This window comes from Microcaecilia unicolor, chromosome 4 (genome assembly GCF_901765095.1).
Source record: "Microcaecilia unicolor chromosome 4, aMicUni1.1, whole genome shotgun sequence".
Classification (NCBI taxonomy): Eukaryota; Metazoa; Chordata; class Amphibia; order Gymnophiona; family Siphonopidae; genus Microcaecilia; species Microcaecilia unicolor.
In genome coordinates, this window is record NC_044034.1 from 176,632,465 (window position 1) to 176,654,406 (window position 21,942).

Below are 21,942 nucleotides of genomic sequence, written 5' to 3' on the forward strand. Positions count from 1 at the left end.
ACATGCTCTACCGCCTCAGCCTGCACCTGCTCTTTGTGCCCCTCCGCTCTCGCGCTACCTGCGTGCCGCCTCCTGGAAGCCCGCTGCGGGCAGCCGACGCGATCCCAAGATCCGCGCCGCCTTCCTGCTGGGCGGGGCCGGCATGTACGTGGTGGCGGCGCTGGTGCACACGGCGCTGGAGCAACCCGAGGCGGCCGAGCAGACCCTGGAGCGCTTCCAGCAGCTGGGCCCCATCTGCGCGCCCTCCTCAGATTTCCTCCGCGGCTCCGACGAGCTCTTCGTGGGCCTTAGTCTGTGCGCCGCTCTAGAAACTGAAGCAGAGGCTAGGACAGGAGGTAAGTCGGTGTGGAAGCCTCAAGGTGGGCCATCTATGGTAACCAAGAAGTAGCTGTGGAATGAACTATTGACCCTTACATCATCTGATGTATGGGATCCTGTTGCCACTGATTCCTGAAGGTTTTTTTTCCCTTGGGTTTCACTCACCTGAGGAGGGGGGTTGGTATGGGAGGGGGAGGTGTATGTGTGCTTGGTTTTTTGGGGCTACAAATAGGGGCAAAATTGGATGGCAGGAGGCCTAGATCTGAACTTTATCTCAGATAAGAATCAACTGAGGAGTTGAGTTTTGAGTTTATTTTTTATGTCACTCTGTACCAGGGGCGTAGCTACGGGTGGGCAGCCTAGTGTACCACGTTGCGGGCAGCCGGGCATCCGCTCAGGTCTCCCAGGGCAAGCTCCGAAGTTCCGAACATCAGCCCACTGGCGCCTACCTTCGGGAATGCACTGCAGGGCTGCGCAGGCAGCGCGTCGTAGTGTTTCCCATGATTCCATCCATCCTACGCGGCGGTAGCAGCGCTAATGACTGGATGTGCGCACGTGCACGCACGCAGGTGCGAGGCGAACCTCAGCCTGGCCCTGCCTGGACGTGGGAATTGGTTTGGGAACTGGAAGTTCGAGACAGATGAGAGATCATTCCAATCCAGAGTCAAGTTTCAGCACTCAGCAGTGTCTCCATAACTTTACTGCCAAGGTAAGCACCTGCTGCCAGCAGCCCAGCCCAGCAGCTGCCAGCAGGTAATAAAATTGTAAATGTTTTTTTTTTTTCATCATAATCATCATGTAATTTTTTTAATTAATTAAGGCTAGCTCAAGAATTAGGTGTCTGCTTTGGTTGAATCGTAGCTGCCATCTTCTGAGTATGTTTGTCTCTAGTTACTCTAGGTTGATAAGATGGCCGTTGACAACCTATTTTAGAATTATAAGATATTCTGGGATTCATGTAATTCTTGTGTTGTTGAAAACAGGGCTTTGAAGAAAAATACAAAAGCTTTTTATAATTAGATTTTTGGTAGTTGTGGGCTCAGTGGTTGTATATTTCATATAATGGTTTTTTTGGCTGGGGATGATCTCTGTAGTGGCCAGGTTAAAATAAAATAAAAAAGTTTTATGTTTAATGTAGGTGGGTTTTTGGATGGGGGTGGGCTCTGAAGTGCCCAGGCCATTAAAAAAACAAAAGGTTTTATATTTAGTGCTTCAGGGTGGGGGAGGGGGAAGATTGGGAACAGGGGAGATACCAGACTATGGGGGTAGGACAGGGCTGAAGCTAGGCTACAGGGAGGGGTGGGGGGTAGGGTAGGGCTGATACATAGCTACGGGATGGATGATAGGGAAGGGCTGATGGGCTACGGGGATTGATGGGGGTGGGTAGGGAAAGGAAGGGCTGATGCTGGGCTACGGGGATGGAGGGGGGTAGGAAAGGGAAATAAAGGTCTGATACTGGGCTACAGGGATGATTGGAAGAGGAAAAGGACTTCAAAGGTATTTACCCATGTTCTTTTTAATACAGTTTAATCAGTCATTTACATTTGTTATAAACTAAACTTTGAAGGATATATGCCATTTCTGTAATTATATTGCAGGATCCTGACATATGTGTTGAAATGTTTGCCGTTATAGTAGACTTAAGTCTTGTCAAATTTAAGATATGGGATAATGTAACTCTATTTAAAAATATCAGTTTTTCCATTAAATATGTGTATGGTTTATGCTGATGCAGGGCAGCTGTTGGGCAGACTAATTAGAAATCCATCATCCAGTGCAATCTAAGGCATTATTTTGTAGTATTCCAAGAAACACTACTCATACCTGTATACATAGTGCCCACCCATATTACCTCTGGGCCCACCCAAAATGTCAGGTCTGGCTACGCCACTGAGCTGTTGATTACGATCTACAAACAGCTGACGACAGCACTGATATCGAGATATGCAGCCCTTTGGACTGGTGGTGAACTGTGTGCAAAGCAAGGAAGCTGGCTGAGGTAAGAAGACCCTAGAGAGCCAGGTATAAGAACTGTGTGTTACAAGGACGGACGGGGTGTCCGGGTTATAAGGAAGGACTGGGGTGTTCATGTTAAAAGGAAGGACTGAGTGTCCAGGTGCTTAAGCTGGAAGATTGAACTGACTAGGAAGAAATGTTTAAGCTGGAAGGACTGTTTAAGCTTGTAAAACTGTTTTAAGCTGGAAGAAGTGTGCCCCAGGAAGGGGGAATAAAAGATTTGTAAGAGAATATCCTGTTGGTGAGACCTGACTGTGTTTGCCTTTGAGAAGCAGGTCACCCTGAGCAGAAAGGGGTAGTAGAATAATTTGCATAAAATCTGAATACTGAGAACCAGCTCACCCTGAATAAAAGAGGGACGTGGGATCCTGAGGTGGGAGCTTCATCTTCACAATAGACTCATCTTCACAATATATATATATACACATGCAGTTAACCGGAGCGTATATATATATATATATATATATATGCAAATGAATATGCTAATATGCCCTGCCACATCCATTACCCCCCCCCCCCCCCCCCCCGCCACCGAATGAAACAGTCAAATTACGCCCATAGTTAAATGGTCAGTATTCTCAATGGAAAAGGTAGATAGTGGGATTCCCCAGGGGTCTGTGCTGGGACTGCTGCTTTTTAACATATTTATAAACTAGTAAACAAAGGCCTGTTTCTGAGAGCAATGAAACGGGCGCTAGCAAGGGTTTCATGGCTGCATGGCTCGTCGCGGTTTTACCTGTTTCGTGGCGTGCACCGGTGTTGTTTCCGTTGTAGTTCTGTGTGGGTGGCGGTTTTCATGCCCTGCCCTCGACATCATCGCGTTTTGACGCAAGGGCGTAGTAGAGCTACAGTGTGGAAATCCGGAGTTTGTGGCCTGAGTAGGTGAGAATGTGCTCCGCCCTCAACGTCATAACGTTTGACGCGAGGGCGGGGCCCAGAGACTGATTTTTGTGGCTTCAGAACTTCGAACATACAAACCTTGGCTTCAGTGACGTCAGCAGACAATAGAACGTTGAGGGTGAGTTTTATATATATAGATGATCTAGAGATGGGAGTAACTAGTATGGTAACTAAATTTTCTTGTGACACGAAGTTATTCAAAGTTGTTAAATTGCAAGAAGGTTGTGAAAAATTACAAGAGGACCTTACGAGACTGAACATCTAAATTGCAGATGGCATATAATGTGAGCAACTGCAAAGTGATGTATGTGGGAAAGAAGAACCCGAAGTATAGCTACGTAATGCAAGGTTCAACATTAGGAGTCACCGACTGGGAAAGGGATCTAGGCGTCATCATTGATGATACGTTGAAATCCTTTGCTCAGTGTATGGTGGTGTCTAAGAAAGCAAATAAAATGTTGGGTATTATTAGGAAAGGAATGGAAAACAAAAATGAGGACGGTATAATGCCTTTGTATCGATCTGTGGTGCGACCGCAGCTCAAATATTATGTGTTCAATTCTGGTCACCACATCTCAAAAAAGATATTGTGAAATTAGAAAAGGTACAGAGATGGGCGACAAAAATGATAAGGGGGATGGGACGACTACCCTATGAGGAAAGGCTAAAGTGGCTAGGACTATTCAGCTTGGAGAAAAGACGGCTGAGGAGAAATATGATAGAGGTCTAGAGGTCTATAAAATAATGAGTGGAGTGGAACCAGGTAGACATGAATTGCTTGTTACTTTTTCCAAAAATACTAGGACTAGGGGGCACTCAATAAAGCTACAAAGTAGTAAATTTAAAACAAATTGGAGAAAATATTTTTTCACTCTTCGTGTAATTAAACTCTGGAATTCTTTGCAAGAGAATGAAGTAAAAGTGGTTAGCTTAGCGGGGTTTAAAAAAGGTTTGGATGGCTTCCTAAAGGAAAAGTCCATAGACCATTATTAAAATGGACTTGGGGAAAATCCACTGCTTATTTCTAGGATACACAAAAAATACAATATGTTACAATCTCATATGCGGGTGAGTCTCATATATACTTAACGGCTGGTGTCACTTCACTCCCTCGGTAAACCTATTGCCGTATAATATTATAATCATAGACTCTTGCCCCCAACCTACCGATGCCTGAAAACTTTACTATTTATTCTTTTATTCTTAACATTGTGTGTAAAGAACAGGCAATGTGTTACTTATCTTAGCTTGTTTCTAACGGGTGTGCTCACAAACCCCGACAGGTAGCCTGTTTCGCAATCCTTGCTTTGTCAAGGGGGAGCGCTTCACCTCATCTATCAAGATACAAGCAAATATATCTTAAAATCCTGTAATCATAGTGTACTTCTAACTATTTCTGTTAATATTGGTCCCAGCTATTAGACTTACGTTTGCTCGTAACACCTCTGGTTTCTTCAACAAGAACCTAAAATGGCGACAGCGTCTTTAAACTGTTGCCGCTACCGGAAACAGCTGATCACTGTGTCCGGTAATGTGTAATAATAAGCCAACTTACATGTAACATCCCCAATGTACTTATTATTACACAATGTACATTGGGGATGTTACATGTAGTGGCTTATTATTACACATTACCGGACACAGTGATCAGCTGTTTCGGTAGCGGCAACAGTTTAAAGACGCTGTCGCATTTTAGGTTCTTGTTGAAGAAACCAGAGGTGTTACGAGCAACGTAAGTCTAATAGCTGGGACCAATATTACAGAAATAGTTAGAAGTACACTATGATTACAGGATTTTAAGATATATTTGCTTGTATCTTGATAGATGAGGTGAAGCGCTCCCCCTTGACAAAGCAAGGATTGCGAAACAGGCTACCTGTCGGGGTTTGTGAGCACACCCGTTAGAAACAAGCTAAGATAAGTAACACATTGCCTGTTCTTTACACACAATGTTAAGAATAAAAGAATAAATAGTAAAGTTTTCAGGCATCGGTAGGTTGGGGGCAAGAGTCTATGATTATAATATTATACGGCAATAGGTTCACCGAGGGAGTGAAGTGACACCAGCCGTTAAGTATATATGAGACTCACCCGCATATGAGATTGTAACATATTGTATTTTTTGTGTATCCTCTACTACATTTATCAGTTTTGAGTGTATATTTCAGTAGAGAAGTGCCCATTAGTTTTTGACAGTATACTGAACGAAGATGGCAACAGGTTCCTGGCGTACAGGCTACAGTTTTAGTGCTGATGTAGCCTCTGAGTTATTACAAGATACCACACAATTTGCTACGGTTAGTAGCGACAATCTAGACATGGAATGGGAAACAATCTTTTCCAATTTTAAATCATCCCTAAGGTTAGAGATGAACAGTGCAGCACTAGTCGAATATTGTAAACTCGAACAAATACCGAGAGGTTTGAGGATGAATAAGGCGCCCCAGATCTTTAAAGAACATGAAGGATTCATAACTAAGTGGAATATGATTCTTAATAAATGCTCGTTGGATTTAATGTTATTGATTATTGAACAATCACGGGCAGTGTTACAGCAAGAGAAGGAGTTGTTGGATAAAGAGCTAGATCGTTTGAAACAAGGAGTATCTGAACAAGTATTCACACAAAGACACGTGTTATTGAAGGAAAATCTAGCACAATTTAAGGAGAAATTACACAAATCCAAGGTGAAGAAATTATTAAGAGATAAAAATGATTATATACACAATAGAGTTTATCCTTGGATGCAAGATAGATCTAGCACTGATGTCAACGATACGCATTCATATGCAGCGGCCAATGATACAAATGTAACTGCGAAACAAGTGGGATTTAAAGCGTTCCAATTCTCAGACAGTGGTTCGGGGGTAAGCGAGGATGATGATTTTTTAGACAACAGACAGCAGAGACCAATAAGAGGTCGGGGCAACAAAAGAGGGTGGAATCGAGGACAACCCAGAGTACGTCCACGAACCCGGTCCCAATTCCGATAGAACAGAATGTCATCAATTTATCAAGTATTAATTTGACAGAGGCGGAGGTTTCTTTGTTGTCTAAGGGATTGTCATATGTCCCTATGAAAACTTTTGATACATTTCAATTTAGGATTGATTTAGAAAAATTCATCCGTACATTACAGTTAAGAGTATATTTTAATGGGAACAGCATTACAGATACAAGCTCGAGAGTACGAGATAAATCAAATTGGATACCTCCGATACCATTGGATCCTGTAGTGAAAGTGTTCAAACAAATGGTATTAAGAGATGTACACCAGTTTTATCAAACAGGACGTTTCAGACAACATGACAACCTTACAAGAGAGGAGCGTCAAGCCTTAAAAAGTCTGCAAGATAACAATAAGGTAGTTGTGAAATGTGCTGACAAAGGGGGAGCAGTGGTAGTATTGGACCGTACCCAATATGTGAAGAAATAGTTTCTCAATTAAATGACATCTCTGCATATGAATGTTTAATAGGGATCCAACCGCAGAGTTGCAAGAACAAATTAAGACGGTCACACAGGAAGCCCTTGAGCACGGATATTTAACTAAAAAGGAGCATAAATACCTGAACAGAGAAACTCCAATAATTCCGGTCTTATATATTTTGCCCAAAGTACACAAAGATCTTGTTAATCCACCTGGCAGACCGATTATGTCATCAAGAGGATCTCTATTTGAACCTCTTTCAACATATGTGGACTCCTTTCTAAAACATTTTGTCAGCAGTAGTTCTACATACATCAAGGACACAACCCATTTTTTAACTATCTTGCAAGATATCCAATTACCAGGTTCTCCAGTATTATTGGTCACGTTTGACATCAAATCACTATACACAATGATTCCGCAGAATGAATTATTAGAAGTGATCTTCAAAGTACTTGAATCACGTGCAAAACCCCATGAAGTGCCAACTGATTTTTTGCTACAGCTTACGAAACTGGCACTATGCAACAACTTCTTTCAGTTCAAAGATGATATCTACTTACAAAAATCTGGAGTAGCAATGGGAGCTGTATTTGCTCCCACATTAGCCAATTTGTTTATGGTAATGTTCGAGGAGAAATGGTTAAAGAGTTCCCCTTTCCAGACTAAGATTGTTATTTGGAGAAGATACATTGACGACATTTTCGTCATATGGCAAGGAGAAGTACAAGAACTGATAGATTTTCACAACTGGCTGAATCAGTGCCATCCAAGAATCCAATTTACAATTACTTGGTCAGATACTATTATACATTTCTTGGATGTAGAGATCCAACTAACAAATGGACAATTTACAACGAGAGTCTTTACCAAACCCACGGATAGGAACACATTGTTAGATTACAATAGCTGTCATCCTCGAAGTTTACGAGATAGCCTTCCGTTTTCACAGTTTCTCAGGTTCAGAAGGATTTGCACGAATGAAGAAGATTACACAGCAGAAGCAGAACGCTTCAGTGTGAAATTACAGCAGAGACATTATCCTAAAACGATTTTGAATCGTGCATACAAAAGAGCCAAATACAATCAGAGAAGCTGTTTATTACAGGAGAAACGGAGAGAGATGGAGGACAAACAGTTGTTCACTTTTGTGATGAGATACGTTCCGGGCGGTGAAATGGTCACTAAGATGATTAAGCAACATTGGGATATTATGAAATCCCACCCTTTATTTAGTGACAGTCAACTAAGAACAGCCTTTTCACGTTCCAGCAATTTAAAAGAGATTTTAAGTCCAGCCAAATTACCCGAGGAGGATAGAGAAAATAGACACCATGATATTACATTACCAGCAGGTCACTTTAAGTGTCAAAAATTGAATTGTAAGACATGTACGATCACTCAAGAGGGAGACAATTTCATACATGCTGGCAAGAAATATATTTTAAAGGGACATACGACATGTAGGACGGTGGGAATCATATATATGATAAGATGCCCATGTGATAAAATATATATAGGAAAATCCATCAGGTCACTACATGCACGCATGACGGAACATCGTTCACGCATCCAAGCACACAATCTAGGAGCCCCTCTTGTACAGCACTGTATACAGTTTGCTCACGACATAGAATCGTTAAGATGTTCAGTTATAGAGCGAGTTTTTCCGTCATCGAGAGGCGGAGATTATAATAGAAAGGTTCTACAAAGGGAGACTTTCTGGATACATAAATTAAACACTACAGAACCCAATGGACTGAATACTTATGCACATTGGGGATGTTACATGTAAGTTGGCTTATTATTACACATTACCGGACACAGTGATCAGCTGTTTCCGGTAGCGGCAACAGTTTAAAGACGCTGTCGCCATTTTAGGTTCTTGTTGAAGAAACCAGAGGTGTTACGAGCAAACGTAAGTCTAATAGCTGAGACCAATATTAACAGAAATAGTTAGAAGTACACTATGATTACAGGATTTTAAGATATATTTGCTTGTATCTTGATAGATGAGGTGAAGCGCTCCCCCTTGACAAAGCAAGGATTGCGAAACAGGCTACCTGTCGGGGTTTGTGAGCACACCCGTTAGAAACAAGCTAAGATAAGTAACACATTGCCTGTTCTTTACACACAATGTTAAGAATAAAAGAATAAATAGTAAAGTTTTCAGGCATCGGTAGGTTGGGGGCAAGAGTCTATGATTATAATATTATACGGCAATAGGTTCACCGAGGGAGTGAAGTGACACCAGCGATTAAGTATATATGAGACTCACCCGCATATGAGATTGTAACATATTGTATTTTTTGTGTATCCTCTACTACATTTATCAGTTTTGAGTGTATATTTCAGTAGAGAAGTGCCCATTAGTTTTTGACAGTATTTCTAGGATAAGCAGCATAAAATGTATTGTACTTTTTTGGGATCTTGCCAGGTACTTGTGACCTGCATTGGCTACTGTTGGAAACAGGATGCTAGGCTTGATGGACCTTCAGTCTGTCCCAGTATGGAAATATTGAGACAGACTAAGGTCTGAGGGGAGATATGATAGAGGTCTATAAAATAATGAGTGGAGTGGAATGGGTAGATGTGAAGCGTCTGTTTATGCTTTCCAAAAATACTAGGCTTAGGGGGCATGCGATGAAGCTACAATGTAGTAAATTTAAAACGAATCGGAGAAAGTTTTTCTTCACTCAATGTGTAATTAAACTCTGGAATTCGTTGCCAGAGAATGTGGTAAAGGCAGTTAGCGGAGTTTTAAAAAGGTTTGGACAGCTTCCTAAAGGAAAAGTCCATAGACTATTATTAAATGGGGAAAACCCACTTTCTGGGATAAGCAGTATAAAATGTTTTGTACTTTTTTGGGATCTTGCCAGGTATTTGTGACCTGGATTGGCCACTGTTGGAAACAGGATGCTGGGCTTGATGGACCTTTGGTCTTTCCCACTATGGCAATACTTATGTACTTACTAGTAAAAAAAGGCCCGATTCTGACACAAATGAAACGGGCGCTAGCAAGGTTTTCCTCGGAGTGTGTATGTTTGAGAGAGTGTATGTGAGAGTGACTGTGTGTGAGAGAGAGAGAGAGTGAATGTGCGAGTGTGTGTGTGACAGAGAGAGTGAGTCTGGGTGCGAGTGTGTGTGTGAGAATGAGAGTATGTGCAAGTGTGTATGTGAGACACTGTGAGAGAGAGAGAGTGTGTGAGAGAGAGAGTTTGTGTGTGTGACAGAGATACCTGGGCAACTTTTTTTGCAACTAAACTGGGTTCTATGGTTAGACAAAACCATATGTGAGATATCCAGTAAACTCATAATGAACCAGAACTATGAATAAATTAAATGACTACTATGCATAGTAGTTATGTCACCAAGAACAGACCAAGTTAATAGCTAGGAATTATTAAGAAAGGGATGGTGATTAAGACCGAAAATACTATAATGCCTTTGATAGCTCTATGGTGCAATTGCACCTTGAATATTGCATTCAATTCTAGTAGCCATATCTCAAAAAAGATATAGCAGAATTAGAAAAGGTTCAAAGAAGAGCGACCAAAATGATAAAGGGGATGGAAGTCCTCTCATATGAGGAAAGGCTCAAGAGGTTAGGGCTCTTCAGCTTTGAAAAGATATGGATGAGGGGAGATATGATTGAGGTCTACAAAATCCTGAGTGGTGTAGAACGAATAGAAGTAATTGGGGTTTTTTTTTACTCGTTCCAAAAGTACAAAGACTCAAGTACACTCAAGGAAGTTACGTGGAAATACTTTGAAAACAAATAGGAGGAAATATTTTTTTTACTCCATGCCAGAGGATGTGGTAACAGCTGTTAGAGTCTGGGTTCAAAAAAGGTTTGTACAAGTTCCTGGAGGAAAAGTCCATAGTTTGCTATTGAGTCAGACATGAGGAAGCAACTGCTTGCCCCAGAATTGGTAACATGGAATGTTGCTAATAATTAGGTTTCTGCCAGGTACTTATGACCTGGCTTGGCCACTGTGTGGAAACAGGATACTGGGCTAGATGGACCATTGGTCTGGCCCAGCATGGATGCTCTTATGTACATCAGTGTCAAATGGGACAAAAGGTCAGATATAAATCTGTAAATATAGCATGCTATTGCCACACTGGGATAGATAGATGATTTTGGCAACCAGAATGCACTCATTTTCACCAATAAAATATGCATTCAAACTTCATTCACTGGATCAGGTTGTCATAGAGGAATGCAAAAAAAATGATTTGTTCCAATAAAACACTTAGCTCCAGTCATCACCTAACACATGGTTGATCAAATATTGATGAATATGGTACATTCTTTTAGCATGAGATTTTTAAAAAACATGCAGCTATCTGCAGTGACATTACAAGTTTTCAAGCCCAGGAGTATACATCTTACAGCTGCTCATGTATCTTCTAAATTAAAGTATCACGTGAAAGCAATAGCAGTACACTTCAGCAGAATCTTTTTAAGCCATAGAACAAACAAAAAGGTTCAAAACTGAATCTTTCCTAACAAAATCATTAAAAAGGCTCAAGGATTGTTATGAGAAAAATTAAATTACATCCTCTAGCAAGAAGCTTGTGCCCTTTACTTATCCAACTATATTTAGTAACTTGACATTCAATTCATCTAAATCAAATAAACAAATGATTTTTAAACAAATATGCAACATCACATGAGTTTTATTTGAAGACATGAATAACAGTTATGGCTTCAGCATCTAGACTGTTTCATTTTTAGCTTATGTATCTTTATTGGTGAAACATATTCATAGTAACATAGTAAATCATGGCAGATAAAGATATGTATAATCCTTCCAGTCTGCCTAACAAGATAAACTTCATTACATAAGGCAGTGGTGTACCTAGGTTGGCTGTCATCCAAGGCAGGTCATCCCCACCCGAAGCACATCATCCTCACCACCAGAACAGGAAGTAATGTCAGAGGGGACAGGAAATAGGCAGAGCCAACAGCCGCAAAGTTGTTTTGTGGCTGTGCATGAGGAATTGTGATATTGAATAAATAAATGTATATTTGTGTCCCTAGACTTGCATCCTACGTTTATATAATCCTTTCAAGAAATCCAGTTAATCATTTAACATTAGTGGAACATAGCCACAGAGGCATGGTATGGTCGCGTTTTTAATAATGGTAATACTAGGGCCCATCTAAGGAACAGGTTATTTTGAGTTAGTCTTCACTGGACCAAACTTGCTTTCCTTGTGCCATCACTTTCCAGCAGGATAGGCAGTGTCTTACACCATTTACTGCTCCTGAATTGCCCTGTAAATGGATCTCCTCATCTATGAAGTACCTAGGTGTTTTCTTTGATAGAGACCTCACCAACACCATTAAACTTAACTCCGACAAGGTAATCTCTCAGGTCGAGGCTGCACTGGTGACTTGGTCCCCTTTGCACGTCACTTGGTGGGGGCGGTTGGATACCATTAAAATGATGATAGTTCCTAAGGTCACATATACGTTGAGTATGATCCCTCTTTTATTTCCTAGTGCCTTTTATAGGCGTCTGGAAAGGATGCTTTCCAACTTCTTGTGGAATTTTAGGTTGCCCAGAATTTCACTGAGCAAGCTTAAACTTCCAAAAAGGCATGGAGGTGTGAAATTTCCTGATATCCTGCTTTATCATAAAGCCTTTATTATACGGCAGGGCATGGAATGGCTCGTTTCTGTAGGTGTCTCTTCCCCGCCCAGGTGGTTGGTCTTTGACGAGCCCTTCTTGGCCCGTTGCAGCACTCCCATCTCCTGGGTATGCGTCTTCCCAGGGGCCTCGTGTCTAATCCGCTCATCCATGCAACCTTTAAATTACTGGTGTCCCTTGATAAATTAATGGATATCCCTTGGTCTGCTAAGCCTCTCACCCCTATTTGGAATAACCCCAATTTTAAAATTGGCAATAAGCAGGTTTCATGGTCTCAGTGGCAACGTATCGGCATTTGGACTTTAGAGGATTTGATACATGCCACTAGGCAGTCTTGGAAAACCTTTGCAGAAATGAAACGGGACTTTGGCCTTTCTGATGCCCAATTTTACCAGTGGCTTCAGCTTGGCTCCATGGTAAAAAAGCAGTACAAGGGTGGATTTCAAGCCCAGTTCCTCTCCCAAACCCCAGGGCTTCTGGATTTTGGTCTGAAGCTTCAGCACACTGGTCATGTGGCTTCCCACATTTACAAATATCTTCTTTGTAAATCCAGCACTAAATGTACTGGTTTGCGAAGGTGCTGGGAGGAAGACTTGCAGCAACCTATTTCTGGCAAGCTGTGGGAATTGCTTTGGAAGTCCCTTTTCAGGTGTTCTAACTCTTCTACCACCACGCAGTCTATGTATTTCTTTCTGCATAGATCCCTCTGGACGCCGTATAAGTTGCATGTTAGTCTAGTCCAGCTGTCACTCCCAAACGGGTACTCTCAGGCATCTTATATTTGAATGTGTGTGCCTTCATAAGTACTGGTCAGAAGTCTGGTCCCAGCTGGTAGCCATTTTTCCCCTCCCTGGCTCCATCTCTTATCAATTTGTGATTCTTCGGGAGCAGTCCTTTGGGGGTCAGTTAACTCCTAGTGAAGGGGCTCTTGTTGGTGCCATGGTCTCTTTGGCATTGAAGGTGATCTTCTCTCACTGGAAGTCCTTACATCAGGCCACTTATCAGGAATGGTGGAACTCATTGCTCTAAATGTACAAATTCGAATTACATCTGGCGAAGAAATCTTCTCACTTTGCTTCCTATAGGGAAAAATGGCTGCCACTGGTGTCCTATTTGCTTCGGTACAGATTTAAGCACTGAGTTGATGTATTTTGTGGCCTATGCATGCTCCATGTCTGGATTTGTATCCTCCAGCACCCTCCCCCCCCCCTTTTTTTTCCTCCACCTCCTTTTTCTTCCCCCTTTTTCTTAATGTGTTTCAAGTTGTGGATAGTTGTTTCTTGAATGTGAGCTCCAGTTTTGCCATGTTTGTAACTGTTGCTTGTTGAACTGTGGTGAGCTCTTGCTTCTATTGTATTATGTTGAAATCCAATAAAAGATATTAAACTAAAAAAAAAAAATTGGAGGATAAAGGATTTTTTTTTACACATTTATATCACACATTATCCCAAGCAAAGTCGGATTAAATGTGGCTTACATTTGAAAATACAAATACCTGTTTTGTAAAAGGTACATTTTTTTCAATTTTTATTTTGCAAAGTACAGGAGAAAATGCATTTCTGTTTCTTTTTTTTTACCAGTATTGCACTGTTTATAGAGTCTGGCTTCCTTGTCAGAGAGGAGGGGGTCTCTATTTAAATTTTTGTTGTTTTTATTTTTCTTTTGTGGCTCCCTATTTTGTATTAGATTGTTATCGTGGAATGTTGTCACAATTTGGGTTTCTGCCAGGTGCTTGTGACCTGGGCTGGCCATTGTTGGAAACAGGATAATGGGCTAGATTGACCATTGGTCTGACCCAGTATGGCTACTCTAATGTTAACAAGGTGTCTAGCAGTGGAATAAATGTGTGTGTGCTAGGTAGTTAAGAAGACAGGTTGCCTGCTCTGGACAGTCCAGGGACCTCTTCTGCATCCTGCCTCCTGATGTACTACTACTGCTTATCATTTCTATAGCGCTACAAGGCATACGCAGCGCTGTAGACCATACATAAAAGGCAGTCCCTGTTCAAAGAGCTTACAATCTAAATAGTAACTCACTGTTTCCTTGTAGGCAGGACGCAACAGAGACAGCCTGTATTAATCAGTGCCCACAACAGCCCTTGAACAACAACACAGACACTGCTGTCTAGCTGACCCCAACCGGCGCCTATTTTATAAGATCAAAACCTGGCTACGCCTCTGGCACAATGGAAAAACATAAGACCCTTGAATAAGCGGATTGCTGAACATAAAAGTGCAAGAGAACCACTAGTGCAGCATTGTTTAGAAAAGAGTCATGTATCTGAAGATTTTCACTTTTGTGCTCTGCAAGCCACGTCCCTCATGGAGAGGGGGTGATTTGGACAAGCTTTTATTACAGATGGAACAAAGATTTATATATAATTTTAATACATTAACACCACATGGTTTAAACCAAGAACTTGATTTTACTATGTTTCTGTGAAATTTGATGGTTTCTTCATGCATTCTCTGTCTGGCACTGCTCACACTGTATCACAGTTTTACCTGCTTTTATGGCTGTTTGGACTGACTCACTGTTATCAGTTTTTATCATATATCATGCATTTTAGATTCACTGCTGTTTTTAATATGTTTGTAGGAGATAGCTTGCCCTGATTTTTAATCGTGATTTTTTTTTATGTTTTATTTTTCATCTTATGGGCTGGTAGGATCCATATTTAGCTGTTTTATTCCATTTTTAGTAGTTTCTGTATGTTTTTATAAGCTTTTAAGATGTTCTTCATGTGTTTTAACCATTCTTGAAACACACTGACATCATTGAAATGCATACATGCATTCCACCAAGTTTTTATTATTTATTGGGATTTATTTACCACCTTTTGAAGGAATTCACTCAAGGTGGTGTGCAGTAAGATTAAATCAAACATCAGCAATAGACAATTACAGCAGTAAAAACATTCAAATAGCAATACAAAGTATGGTGTGGAGGGGCATTTTCGAAAGAAATGTCTAAGTTGAGATTTGGACATCTTTGCAAAACATCGAAATCCAGGGATGGGGAAACCCATATTTTCGAAAAAAAGATGGACGTCCATCTTTCATTTTGAAAATACTGTCAGAGACGTCCAAATCCTTAAATTTGGACATCCCTAGATTTGGACGTCCTTGGATCTGGATGTTTCTGTCTTTCAGCGATTTTTGAAACCAAAGATGTCCATGTCAAAAACGTTCAAATGCAAGCCATTTGGACGTGGGAGGAGCAGCATTTGTAGTGCACTGGTCCCCCTGACATGCCAGGACACCAACCGGGCACCCGCGGGAGCACTGCAGTGGACTTCATAAAATGCTCCCAGGTACACCGCTCCCTTACCTTGTGTGCTGAGCCCCTCAAAACTCCCCCAACACCCACTACCCCCAACTGTACTCTACTACCATAGCCCTTACGGGTGAAGGGGGCACCTATATGTGGGTACAGTAGGTTTCTGGTGGGTTGGGCTCACAGTTTCCTGCACAAGTGGGGGGATGGGCCTGGGTCCACCTGTCTAAATTGCACTAAAATACTCCAGGGACCTGCATACTGCTGTCATGGACCTGAGTATGGCATCTGAGGCTGGCATAGAGGCTGGCACGAAATATTTTTAAAGATTTGTTTGAGGGTGGTAGGGGGTTAGTGAGCACTGGAGGAGTAACAGGAGGTCATCCCCAATTCCATCCGGTGGTCATCTGGTCATTTTGGGCACCTTTTTGTGCCTTATTCGTAATAAAAACACATCTGGGTGAAAACGTCCAAGTGTTCATCAGGGACATCCTTGTTTTTTTCGATTATGGGTCAAAGACGTCCAAGTGTTAGGCACGCCCAAGTCCTGCCTTCGCTACGCCTCCGACATGCCCCCTTGAAATTTGGACGTCCTTGCGACAGACTGCAGTTGGAGACATCCAAAATCAGGTTTCGATTATACCGATTTGGACATCTCTGTGAGAAGGACGTCCATTTTCTGTTTTATGTCGAAAGATGGACGTCCTTCTCTTTCGAAAATGAGCCCAATTGTATACTACTTACAGTGCCAACACAATATGTAACATAACATAACAGCGTAGGATATAAGCAAAGATGGACCATATAGATAGGTAAGAGGGTAAGAGGAGTTAGAAAATAAGGTGACTAATTTAAAGAAAGGTGCACATGAGGTCAGAGAGATGGTTAGGGTAGGAGTGGAAGGCTCGCTTGCACGTATCACATCGTGTAATGTCTTTTGGAGAGAGTGTGGTTAGGAATACTCCTTGTGAGGACCTTAGTGTCCATGGAGGTGTGTAGAGGATCATCCTATCCTTCAGGTACTCAGGGCCATTTCCTTTAAGGGCCTTGAAGATCAGACATAGAGTTTTAAATTTAGCCCTGTATAGTTCTGGTAGCCAGTGAAGTTCTTGCAAAAATGTTGTGATGTGGTTTTGTCGCTTGCAACCTTCTGTTAGTCTTACTGTAGCATTCTGAATCAGTTGGAGCTGGTGCAGACCCTTTGTAGTCAGACCATTGTAGCAAGCATTACAGTAATGCAGTCTTGATATTATCATGGCATGCACAACTGGGATAAGATTTACCTTCTCGATGTAAGGAGAGAGGCAGTGTAGCTGTCACAAATAGTAGAATTAGCTCTTGAAGGTTGCTTGGATTTGGGGAATCAGAGTAAGTGTTGAATCTAACTGTATTCCAAGGTTCCTGACCTGTGATTTGAGGGGGAGTTCGTACTTCCCAAAAGAGATTTTGATGTCAGGTATGTATCCACGTGTTAGGGACCCAGAAAAGCTCTGTTTTACTGGGGTTCAGGCAAAGTTTGTTGTGTTTAGCCCATTCTTGAATCATTTAATCATTTTTTTCTGTTTTAAGGACTTTTTACGAAGTTTTTTTGCAGTGATTTTAGTTGTTATGGATCCTAGAATATCTCAGGATGTTCATTTAACATTTTTATTTTTAATCATTTTCACGATTTTGCACAGATGTGAGTACTGCTTTTTTGGTTTAAGGACATCCTCAAGCTGTTTTTAGTCGTTCTGCATTTCAGTCACATGTTTTTACTGTTTTTTTGAATCAAATATTCTTTGTTTTGAACTGGTTTTTAAGGTTATTTTCTGCACTAATTATGTATGCATGATCTCAGTATACATATAAGTTAGGATGACATATCCACCTATGCAACCAGCTTTTCCTACCTAAGCGCACTACAATGGAACGCATTGCCAAAAGCAGTAAAAACTATGCTCGACCACCTAAATTTTCAGAAAGCACTAAAGACAGACCTGTTCAGAAGAGCATACCCCACCGACCCAACATAAAAATACCAGTCACTTGCGACACAACATAACCAAAGACTGCAACGGACATTACCTGACTCTTCTTCCCCCTTTCCCTCTCTAAGTTCCCCCCAACTGTTTCCTACCATACATATACCTCATTATACCCCAATATAACTTTGTATTCATTCATACTATTTGTTCAAACCATAATCGGCTAACACCGTTAACGGTTATAGCAACAGTATCCAATAACATCAGTATCTAAAGCTTTCACACACTATAAACAGTCCGGACAAATCTCATACTTATTGGCATGGATCAACACGAATTGTGAGGAATATTAACTTCTCTAATTTCTTTGGGGGGTTTTTTCCTTGCCTGTATATTTGCTCCTTGTTGAGCATTTGCACTGCACCCTATCACCTATAGACATGTTGGCATTCCATCCTTCTCATTCTCTTGTGGAGCAATATTTGCTGGTATATTCTAAAAAGATGCATAAGTACCTATGCGGTCTTTTTACTAAGGCATACTAAAAGATTTAGCACGTGCTAATGAAAGATACCCATTATTTTCTGATAGGCATCTTATCATTTACCATGCCTTATTAAAAGGATCCTTTTGTGCCTTTATAAAACATGCTAAAATTAGGTGCCTTCTTGCCCTCTCTCTAGGTGACCTGTTATAAAATTGCCTTCTACAGAATTCTTTGCTTTGGTCTTTACTGAGAGAGATACCCTTACCTAAATTGTATTTAAGGTGGTGATTAGAAAGAACAGTAAACCTGGAAGATACAATAGGACAAATTTACAAACCCAAAACTAGCAAATCACCTGGAAAAGATGGTATACACTCTAGAGTACTGAAAAAAATTCAAAAATGAAAGTGCAGCCATACTAATTTTTTCTTTGTTAAGGGTTCCATGGGTAATCCAGGAAATTGCACACTAAGAGATCATAATACAAGATGGAGCACGTATATACATACACAATAAATAATGTATCAATCAGTATTGATTAGATCAGTGGCTCCCAAGTCCAGTCCTGGAGTACCCCTTGCAGTCAGGTTTTCAGGATATCCACAATGATTATTCATGAGAGATTTGCATGCACTGCCCCCACAGCAAGCAAATCTCTTATGAATATTCATTGTGGATAACCTGAAAACCTAACTGGCTGGGGTGCCTCCAAGACCAGGTGTGCGAACTACTGGATTACATAAGAACATAAGCTGAGCCATACTGTGACAGGCCAAAGGTCCATCAAGCCCAGTATCCTGTTTCCAACAGTGGCCAATCCAGGTCACAAGTACTTGGCAACATCCCAAAACAGTATAATATATTTTATGCTGCTTATCCTAAAAATCAGCAGTGGATTTTCCCAAATCCATCTGGGATCTTTAGGGGGGTGGGTCAAACAGGGTGCTGCTGTACAGGCTGAATGGTGCTTATGATGTTATGAGTGAGTTTGTGGACAGCTGAGAAATTACACTGTAGACCTGACACAATGTACGATTACATACAATGTGGTGAAGGGTTGGATCCACCTTTTTTTGGTAAATTAGATATTACACTGTACACCACATATAACAAAGAATCCCTTACAATGCAGTCAGCATTATATGGGGTCTACAGTGTATGCCAAATAACAAATACAGATTTAGGCAGAAGATTTCAGTGTATTGTCTACAATGACACCTAGGTCTTTCTCTCGAGTCGGATTATTCTTCACAATGTGCATCACTTTGCACTTGTCTACATTAAATTTCATCTGCCATTTGGATACCCAGTCAGACTCCGAACTGGATTCAATCAACAGCGTTACTTACAGCATGGCCACGGAGGAGTCGGACGAAGAAGAAATATGAAGACTTCGGGTCGGCTGACGGGGGTTGGGGTCCCCCGCCAGCGGAAGAAATATTTTTAAAGGCAGGAGGAAGCGGACCTCGGCTGGCGGGGGTTGGGGCCCCCCGCCAGCAAAGGTAAGCAGCGGGGGAGGGTTGATGGTGGGAGGGGGGCCAGGGCAAAATCTGCGGGGGCCCAGGCCCCTGTGGCCCCATGCAGATATGCCCCTAATTACATTTTGTGCTGCTTATCCTAGAAATAAGCAGTGGATTTTCCCCAAGTCCATTTTAATAATGGTCTATGGACTTTTCCTTTTGGAAGCCATCCAAACCTTTTTTTTAAACCCCGCTAAGCTAATTGCTTTTAGTACATTTTCTGGCAACAAATTCCAGAGTTTAATTACACATTGAGTGAAGAACTTTTTTCTCCAATTTGTTTTAAATTTACTATTTTGTAGCTTCATTGCATGCCCCCTAGTTCTAGTATGTTTGGAAATAGTAAGGAGAAATTAGGTCTTACCTGCTAATTTGCTTTCCTTTAGTCCCTCCGGATCATCCCAGAACTCAACTGACGGGCCGTGCACGCCCCCCTCCCCCCAATAGGCGGAGACCGAGAACCCTGACTCCACAGAGTGAGCCAAGAAGACCTCCCATCAGGCAAAGAAAGATCCAGCATATCGTAACAAAGCAGGAGAAAGACATGTTCTGTACACCTGAGAACCTGAGCAGCCACCAGCACCAGACTACTACCAAGCCTGTGCCACATGTTTATTTGTGCCCATCACAGAATAGGCAATAAGAGCTCTGCAGGAACCTGTCCAGGATTTTTTTTTTTTTTTTTAATATCAAGGAACAGTAAACGGACAACATGAGTCCTTAGCGAAAAACTACTACTACTGCTTATCATTTCTATAGCGCTACTAGACGTATGCAGCGCTGTACACTTGAACATGAAGAGACAGTCCCTGCTCGACAGAGCTTACAATCTAATTAGGACAAACAGGACAAAGGCATGGTAAAAGATAGCCTTTTACTGCACCTTGATGTACTGCCTGATTTTTTTTTTGTTACATTTGTACCCCGCGCTTTCCCGTTCATGGCAGGCTCAATGCGGCTTACATGGGGCAATTGAGGGTTAAGTGACTTGCCCAGAGTCTCAAGGAGCTGCCTGTGCCTGAAGTGGGAATCGAACTCAGTTCCTCAGGACCAGAGTCCACCACCCTAACCACTAGGCCACTCCTCCAGAGATTCAGCAATTCTCTGTCTTTCAACAAATCTCTGTAATAGAAGCCACAGTAGATTATAATAAAGAAACTTCATCTTCCACCTTCACAACAGCCAACTCACAATGCTGAATCCCTTCTTCAAATTTCACATTATGTTGAAGCTCTATTTTTCCAATGACTACAGACTCCAACCTCAAAAAAGCCTGCAGGAAGGCATTCACTAGACCAAACTGTCATGTAATAAAAGAGTCTTACATTTTGGATAAATCCAGTGCTAAAACATGCTCATCTCCACTGTTGTCTTGAAAGTATCCAGGAAACTCTGACAAAGAAAGACTCAAAGTTCTCAGTTGACCATCTTTTGTTTTCTCTGATTATTTGCTAGGCAAAGGTTCAGAAGTCTTAAGGCTAAATGATAAATTATTTCTTTTTCCTACCAAAACTTGTAAGGGAGATTCAATTCATATCGCTTAGAGGAGAAAAGAGAATGGGAGGCCATGCTTGCAAGGAATCACCTCTCCGCAGGAGCTCTCTGCAGAAACTCCAGATTTTTCTTTCCTTGTGGTGATTTTGCCTTTTGCTTTGATAGGCAAGAGGAAAGGCAAGCTTTGGGGTTTTTCCTTCAGACCTCATCCGAGTGTCCGCCCCTAGCCCAGACAATATTAGATACTTTCCTGCTGCAAGGAGCAGAAGCTGTTCAACTGACTTGTTTTGGCACCCATGTGGCAACTCCAAAGGGAACGCAGGAGTATTGTTCAGCCCAGAGCTGGACAGTTCACTAAAATCTTAGGGTGTGCTGGTTGCAGAGAGTTTCAGCCTATCCTCAAATACAGAATTTGTGTTGTCAGAAGGCTGGCAGGAAGGGAAAATCTGAACCACCTCTGAGAGAACCTGAGCAGATGGAGACCTTGTCAACACTGCCTCTGCATGAGGCTGGAAGACTCAGCCAAGGATGTCTCAAAGGAGATGTATATGTGAAGCGTGAAGCTAGAAAAGCAAAGGGAGGTGGTTGAAGAATCCTCCTTGGTGAAGATGAGTAGCCACCCTACCCCCACCCCAAAAATCCTCCTTTTTGAGGATGAGCAGCCCCCCACCCCAAAAACAACCCTGGAAATACTATGGGAAGCCACTGTTTCAATGGACAAATTGTTGTTTCAAACAGACAAGCTCCTGAGGGTAACTTCTGAGCTTAAAAGCCAACGTCAAAAGTAGGAACAGCAACTTGGAGAGCAAGTAACCAAGGTGGATATCTGATCATTCAGAAAGAACTGCTGTTTTAACTAGAGACCAGATGGTTA